This window comes from Miscanthus floridulus, chromosome 11, assembly GCF_019320115.1.
Source record: "Miscanthus floridulus cultivar M001 chromosome 11, ASM1932011v1, whole genome shotgun sequence".
Lineage (NCBI taxonomy): Eukaryota > Viridiplantae > Streptophyta > Magnoliopsida > Poales > Poaceae > Miscanthus > Miscanthus floridulus.
Window position 1 is genome coordinate 256,996 of NC_089590.1, and position 8,521 is coordinate 265,516.

General features: G+C 53.7%; 1 long non-coding RNA gene across 1 annotated transcript; it reads right to left on the reverse strand.

The window, feature by feature from the left end:
- Nucleotides 1-7,570: 7,570 nt before the first annotated feature.
- LOC136492912 (uncharacterized) lies at nucleotides 7,571-8,312 on the reverse strand. Its single transcript, XR_010768232.1, has 3 exons — nucleotides 8,206-8,312; nucleotides 8,002-8,113; nucleotides 7,571-7,913 (listed from the first exon to the last, which is right to left on the reverse strand). It is a non-coding gene; the product is annotated as an uncharacterized lncRNA (long non-coding RNA).
- Nucleotides 8,313-8,521: the final 209 nt, after the last annotated feature.

The window sequence follows — 8,521 nt, forward strand, 5'->3', positions numbered from 1 at the left end:
TACAACATCACTGTTTACTGAAGTGATGTTGCTTGTATGTGTGTGTCTAGTTTTAACAATTTCGACATAAGGAGATTGCAAGAGCTAGCTAGCATGGTTCTTGTGCCTTATCTCCTAGGTAGCGTGACAGCTAATGGTTACAAGTGGTAGTATGTCAACCCTTCTCCTCTAGATTATTACCGTTGGGTAACCACATAGGTTTTGGGATAACTACTACGACTCTCTAGCAATCAATCATATGCCAACAAATTATAAAATAATTACGCTTGCTAAGTCTCAGTTTCATCATGTCTCAACATCAAATATTTCATAATTATTGACTAGTTACAATGGAGTATTTGGAGTGTATTTTGGATTTGTTTTCCTAAAGAAAAACGGTCATAATGCGAGCGTGATGTCATGATGATGTCAACAAAGCTAACAAGAGAAAAGAAAGCACGCACGGCGCTGGGCTGCTTCTCTGTTCCTTGGTCGCCGGAGCAGAGGTGCACGGCAGCACCATGGCCATTTACGGCGCTGCTTGGGATCGAGCTAGGGACTACGAGAGACGGAGACAGGAGGCGCAAAAGAGAGCGAAGCTCACCGAACTCAGGCAGGCTCTCCTCGGTGCTTGGTTCAGAGCGGAGGGGGAGGCAGCCGAGATGAGGCGGACGGTGACGATGAAGTGTTCCGGCGGGCTCGTGATTTCTCCTAACACGCCGTGATCTTTTGGAAATAAAGGCAGGGTGTGAATCTCCGGGATGAGGAGAATCCAATAGAGGCGAATATTGAGCAAGAGATGGACATGTTAGCAATAATCCCTGAGCATGTTCTTTACTATTGTTAGCTAGTTAGTTTCCTCCCAGTTTTTAGTCGTAGCTGAAACTGCGGCACGTCCCAGGCCATCGGGATGGCGGTGACTGCGCACGAACGTGCCGCGACGTTCTCGGCCACTAGGGCCATGTTTAGTTTCCTGTTACTTTAAATTCAGTAATTAAAGATCAGAAAAGCTGCCGCTTAGCAGCACAACTTGCGTGTGTCCACTTCGTGTTCGTGTGCGTAATCCTCTCGCCAGTTCGGATTCTATCAATTGGTACCGGAGCCACGGTTACGCCGTCGCCATGTCGCAGCCACCGCCCAACAAGCAGAAGGCTTTTGGCGACAGCTCCGGCGAGAAGAAGGAAGCCATGCCGTCGCGTTCGCCGCCTCGACGTCGGCGCGGTCGCTCCAGCCGCTCGCGCACCCGGGACACCGGGGAGCGCATCATCGAGCGCGTCATCGAGCGGCCGTCCGCGAACGTCGCGTGGCCGATGCTCACCCGGACAAACTACTCCGAATGGGCGTTGGTGATGACGGTGAACTTCCAGACTCTCAGGGTCTGGGAGATTGTCCGGGACGGCATCGACGACGACCACGACAACGACGAATACCACGACGATCGAGTTGCCATGGCCGGGATCCTGCGCTCGGTCCCCACAGAGCTCTGGAGCACCCTCGCCCGCAAGCCCACGGCGATGGAGGCGTGGGAGACCATCAAGAGTCTGCGGATCGGCGACGAGCGCGCGCGCGACGCCAGCGCGCAGCAGCTGCGCCGTGAGTTCAACTCCATCTCCTTCAAGGAAGGGGAAACCGTCAGCGAGTTCGGCCTCCGCATCGACACGCTCGCCACCAACCTCTGCACGCTCGGGGACGAGATCACCGACTCCGAGGTGGTGAAGAAGCTCTTGCAGATTGTCCCTGGAGAGTCTCAACCAGGCGGCGGTCTCCATCGAGATGTTCATGGACTTGAACACGGCCAAGGTGGAGGACGTGATCGGGAGACTGCGTGTCTTCGAGGAGCGCAGCAAGCCGAAACAAGTCACGGACGCCATGGGGCGCCTGATGCTCTGCGAGGAGGACTGGGAGGCGCGTCGCAAGGCCCGCCGTGAGAAGGAGAATCCTGGCGACAGCAAGTCGTCCGGGAACCGCGGAAAGCGCCCTGGGCGCGGACGCGGTCGTGGTGGATCCAGTTCCTCGCGTGATGGCAAGAGCGGCCAGAGCGCGGGCGCCGCGAACGCTTGGGGTGGGAAACCTCCCCCCGGTGACCGGTGCGCCAACTGCGGCAAAACCGGCCGCTGGGCCAAGGACTGCCGTGGCAGGAAGAAAGAGGCGGCCCACGTCGCCCAGGTCGACGAAGAAGAGGGAACACTCATGTACATCGCCGCGGAGTCGGAGGTAATTGAATTCCCCAGGTCTTCCTCATCTACGACTCCGGCGTCGCCGGTTATCGATGTGGAGCGCCCAGTACACCTCCACGAGCGCAAGGTCCTCCTCCACCTCAACAGTGAGGAAGAGAAGGAGGCGTTGGGTCCACGACGCTGGGTGCTCGACACCGGCGCCACGAACCACATGACGGGGTCGCGGAACGTCTTCGCCGAGTTGAACACCGGGGTCACTGGAACCGTCAGGTTCGGTGACAGCTCGGTCGTCTCCATCGAAGGCAAGGGGACTGTGCTGTTCGCCCTCAAGAACAGCGAGCATCGTCGGCTTGACGGCGTCTACTTCATCCCGCGCCTCACGATGAACATCATCAGCATCGGGCAAATGGATGAACACGGCTTCAAGGTCGACATCGAGTCGGGCATCCTCCGTCTGTTCGACCTACGCCGCCAGCTGCTCGCCAAGGTGCACCGCTCCCCCACTCGGCTCTACTACCTCGACATGAACATTGCCGCACCGGTGTGCCTCACTGCTCGTGCCATCGACATCGCATGGCGGTGGCATGAGCGGTTTGGACACCTCAACTTCCAGCCGCTGCGGAAGCTGGGACGCGAGGAACTGGTGCGTGGACTGCCCGTGATCGACCACGTCGAGCAAGTCTGTGAGGACTGCGTTCTGGCGAAACAGAAGAGGGCGTCGTTTCCGCGCGCGGCCAAGTACCACGCCGAGGAGGTGCTCGAGCTGGTGCACGGCGACTTGTGCGGGCCCATCTCTCCATCGACACCAGCAGGGAACGCCTACTTCCTGCTACTGGTCGATGACATGAGCCGTTTCATGTGGCTTTCCCTCCTGCGCACCAAGGCGGATGCACCCGCCGCGATCATGGCGTTCCAAGCCCGCGTCGAGCGTGAGACTGGAAAGAAGCTGAAGGTGCTGCGTACGGATCACGGTGGTGAGTTTACCTCTGTCGAATTCGGGGAGTACTGTGCAGGCATCGGGGTGCAGCGCCACTACTCGGCACCGTACACGCCCCAGCAAAACGGGGTCGTCGAGCGGCGAAATCAGATGGTCGTGGGCACCGCGAGAAGCTTGCTGCGTGCTCGGGGCATGCCTAGCCAGTTCTGGGGGGAAGCGGTTCACACCGCAGTTTTCCTCCTGAACCGGGCCCCCACGAGCGCGCTCGACGGCATGACGCCGTTCCAGGCGTGGCACGGAAGCAAGCCACCGGTGCACTTTCTGAAGGTGTTCGGGTGCGTGGCCTACGTCAAGCGCACGCGACCTCACCTCCCCAAGCTCGACGATCGCGGCGACAAGGTGGTCTTCATCGGCTATGAAGCAGGGTCCAAAGCGTATCGCTTCTACGACCCCCACCGAGCGCAGCGTCGTGATCTCCCATGACGCCGTCTTCAACGAGCAGGCACGCTGGGACTGGGACAGCCACTCTGACAGCCTCAGCTGGGAGCCGTTCAGTCGTTCAAGGAGGAGTACGAGCTGAGCCCATCCTCCACTGCCACACCGACAGCGAGCCTGTCGCCGCGAATGCCCTCGCCACCACCTGCGGCCATGACGTCGCCCGCGCCATCGACACCACTTCCCACTTCACTGGGCACGCCTGCAGCGGTACCGTTCGAGTTTGCGACGCCACCCTAGCGTCGATGACAATCTTGATGCAGATGATGATGGGGAGGCGCCGCGTCGGTACAGAACCATGGAGAACATCCTCGGCACCAGGTGAGGAAGCTGAGCTGCACGCCATCAGTGTAGAAGAACCCAAGTCCTTCAAGGAGGCAGGGAACGATCCGCACTAGGCTGCAGCGATGGAGGAGGAGTTGAAATCCATCAGCGACAACGACACTTGGTCACTCGTCGAGCTTCCGGCCGGCCACCGTCCCATCGGCTTGAAGTGGGTGTACAAAGTCAAGCGGGATGAGAAGGGGGACATCGTGAAGTACAAGGCCCGCCTCGTCGCGAAGGGCTATGTACAGAGGCCCGGCATCGACTTTGAGGAGGTATTCGCCCCCGTCGCGCGTCTGGAATCGGTGCGGCTGCTCCTCGCCATCGCCGCCCACCATGGCTGGTCCGTCCATCATATGGACGTAAAGTCGGCGTTCTTGAACGGCGATCTCCAGGAGGAGGTTTACGTTCAGCAACCGCCCGGCTTCATCGACGACAATCACAAGCACATGGTGCTCCTGACTCCATAAGGCACTGTATGGCCTCCGTTAGGCACCAAGGGCGTGGAACCAGAAGCTCGACGCTTCGCTCATCTCCCTCGGCTTCAATCGCTGCATCAACGAGCACGGGATGTACACCCGTGGCCATGGAGGAGGCCGCCTGATCATGGGTGTCTACGTCGACGACTTGATCATAGCAGGCGGTGATGATGGCGCAGTGAAGAAGTTCAAGGCGCAGATGTAGAGTACCTTCCGCATGAGCGACCTTGGCCCGCTCTCCTACTACCTTGGGCTGGAGGTCACTCAGGGCGCCGAAGGGATCACGCTCTGGCAAGGGGCGTATGCCGTAAAGATATTGGAGAAGGAAGGTATGGCCGCCTGCAATCCCAGTGCGACCCCCATGGAGCTCAAGCTGAAGCTGCTCAAGGAGGAGTCGACGCCGACTGTTGATGCCACTGAGTACTGCAGTGTCATCGAGAGCTTGAGGTACCTTTGCAATTCCCGGCCCGACTTGGCGTTCTTGGTGGGATACTTGAGCAGATTTATGGAGGCTCCACGGCAGGAGCACATGGCGGCGGTGAAGCGCGTGCTGCGCTATGTGGCTGGCACCATGCACTGGGGAGTGCACTATCACCCCGCCAAGAAGAAGACTGCTGCGCCCACATTGTTGGGGTACTCCGACAGCGACTTGGCTGGCGACATCAACGATCGCAAGAGCACCAGCGGCTTGATGTTCTTCCTCGCCGGCGGTCCGGTTGCGTGGCAGTCAGCGAAGCAGAAGGTAGTCGCGCTGTCATCTTGTGAGGCGGAGTACATCGTGGCTGCAGGAGCTGCGTGTGAAGGAGTTTGGCTGGCCCGGTTGCTGGCTGAGCTCACCGGCGACAAGCTGATCGCGCCCAAGCTCTTGGTGGACAACAAGTCCGCCATCGCACTCATGAAGAACCCTGTCCATCACGACCGGAGTAAGCACATCGACATCAAATTTCATTTCATCCGGGAGTGCTGCGACAACAAGCTGATAGACGTCGAGTTCGTCAACACCGAGCTGCAGCTGAGCGACATTCTCACGAAGGCGCTCGGCCGTGTTCGTTTCCAGGAGCTCCGTCACGGGATCGGCATGGAGAAGTTAGCTTAGGTGCTCAGGTCTTAGGAGGAGAATGTTAGCAATAATCCCTGAGCATGTTCTTTACTATTGTTAGCTAGTTAGTTTCCTCCCTGTTTTTAGTCGTAGCTGAAACTGCGGCACGTCCAGGCCATCGGGATGGCGGTGACTGCGCACGAACGTGCCGCGACGTTCTCGGCCACTAGGGCCATGTTTAGTTTCCCTGTTACTTTAAATTCAGTAATTAAAGATCAGAAAAGCTGCCGCTTAGCAGCACAACTTGCGTGTGTCCACTTCGTGTTCGTGTGCGTAATCCTCTCGCCAGTTCGGATTCTATCAGGACAAACCGCGGAGAACGATGACGGCGAACGGAGCTCGGCAATGGCGTCGCGGAGCTCTGTAGGGAGAAAAGAGGGTCGTGCAGCGAGCAGAGAGGAGCGGCGGCGGGCTGGGCGGCTGTGGGGGTCCTGGGGAGGCCGGCGGGGGTTCAGGGCGGCGGCCGGGGCACAGGGCGACGATGGCGGCGTGTGTGAGTGCGTGAGTGTGCGTCAGGGGTGGGTCATATGAAAGGTATGTCGAGTGCCTCCGATCTGACCACTCGGCAAACTAAAGATATGCCGAGTGTCCAGATCAGGGGCACAAGGCATTGTTTTTTTTTCAAACTGTTCGGTACGTAGTGAGGCCGGATCAACAAAGTTACCGAGTGTCCCATGTACGACACTCGACAACTATTCTTTTTACTGAGTGTCGGGTAGAGAACACTCGACAAAAAAAAATTATTTCATGCTACACCGTCCTCCTTCATAGCGTGTTCTATTAAAATTGTTATGATGGACTTTGAAAGTACCTTATCAAATTCACTTAACAATGCATATTTAATTTTTCTACTAATATTATTCTATTATTTCATGCAGTTATAGCTCAAATTCAATTTATATCAATTAAAATTCTATAATTATAGTTAATAAATTAAAATTATCAAACGGATCTAAAAAATTCCCAAAATTTGACATGGACCAATCTATGTTCTATTGTCTATACAAAAAGTTTTGAAGTCAAACCCCAATTCAACCGTCACTTTGACTCCAAATCTTACTAGATCCATCTCAACTCCTTGATTCTTCTTCAGAGATGCTTCGGTTTGTAAGCATCGTACGTGACAAATTGTGCGAAACCTTCTCAATTTTTTCATAGTCTCCACGTATGATATCAGGAGATCTTGACAAATCTCGTCATTTTCAGACTTCGTTTGCTTTTTTTAGAATTTAAAAATCATTCGGCCACACGTTCGTGATCGTGTTTCCTGAACAAAATGTTCAAAATTTCTTTTCATTTCCTGGGTATGGCCCCAAAATGGACTCAATAACATGAATATGATTTCTCCACTCAATTTATTCCATTATTTAAATCACTTGCAGTTCAAATTTGACTCTAAACCAAAAAATTTCTCTAAATGCAATAAATTAATTAAATACAGCAAACAGATCCAGAAATATACCAAATTTTAACATGTAGTACCACATGTTGTATGTGGAGAGTAGAAAAAGTTTGGTGGGCAGGAGAGGAAAAAATTATTATTTGCTGAGTGCCAGTAAAAAACACTCGGCAACAACATTATTTTTGCCGAGTGTCTCTAACGGACACTCGGCAAAGTTCTAACGGCAGGGCGGCGCACCCAACGGCCATCACACCGGCCGCCGCACGCCCAGCGTACGTGCCTGTACTTTGCCGAGTGTCCGTGTTTACCGAGTGTTTCGTTGTAGTTTGCCGAGTGTTTTTTATTAGGCACTCGGCAAAGTTGGGTTTTGCCGAGTGCTATCTGTTTGCCGAGTGTTAAATTCAAAACACTCGGTTAATAGGATATTTGCCGAGTGCCCGATGGAATGCACTCGGCAAACCCTCGGGCACTCGGCAATTATACTGTTTCCGGTAGGTGGAAGTATGGCTAATCAAACAATTCAAAATAAAAAAGTTATTATGACAATAGACATTTTGGTCTTTTAAAGACTAAGATATGAAACAGTTTGGTCTTTCAGGCTTCAGAAAAAACAAGACCGAACACTATTTCTCTAGATCCTAGATAAGAATGCAACAACATACCTGTAGAGAAGGCTGAATGCCCAACAACGATAACAAACTTATACATCGATTATTGTAGATACAATTGTCTAGCTTGGTAGAGGGCATCAATAAGTAGTTCAATATTTATAATTATGTTTTTTGAGACACTTATAAATTGCTAAAGGAAAGTGTATTAAATTTAATTAGAGCTAAGGGTTACTAAAATTGCACATATTATTATCTGAAGCATTGAACTATTGTTATCTAGGATATTAGTGCTCCCTTATGAGTTTTCTAATATCCATGTATCTGTGCACATTGACCCTAGATCATGAAAAGAAATGGACTATTCCAGGAGCACTTAAACCTATCAGGAAGTGCCGTGCCTATTGAATGACCTGCAGTAGAATATATCATATATTGAGTCATGAATTTGATCGAGGAAATTTTGAAGCAACACAAGGATGCGAAGCTTTGAATGCTTACTGCTAGATGGAATCGAAGGAGCAGATCAACAGATAATATGCTGAAGACCATGGAGTTTTGTGCAAAACCTTCTTGGTGGCAGCAGCCTTGAGGCTGACCTCAGCCTGGCAAGCTGTTGATGCAACAAGCATTGGCATTTTGTCAAGCACGTTGCGTGCGTGCTCTTGAATGATTAGCATAATGAAATCGGCCAGGTATACAAACCTGTGAAGATAAAGGCGGGGGCTGGTCGGGACCGCGATCCAAACTGGTGAGCAGGGGAGGCGGGGGAACGAACCCGGTGTAACCAGCGGATGTTTGTGAGGGAAGCGACGCACACACCCCCGAGGCCCAGAACAACCCCTACGCGTGGCATAGGGAGGAGCTGAGGAGGAAGAGGGTCGAAACGGAAGCCCAGGAGGCCACGGCTATCGCGAGACCAGGCGTTCAACGGCCTCAATTCGTGGCTAGGGTGGCCCGCGCGGCAGTCGGCGGGTGCTGCAGCGGCGGCGGAAGTGGGTGGGGTGGATGGTGGCGGCGT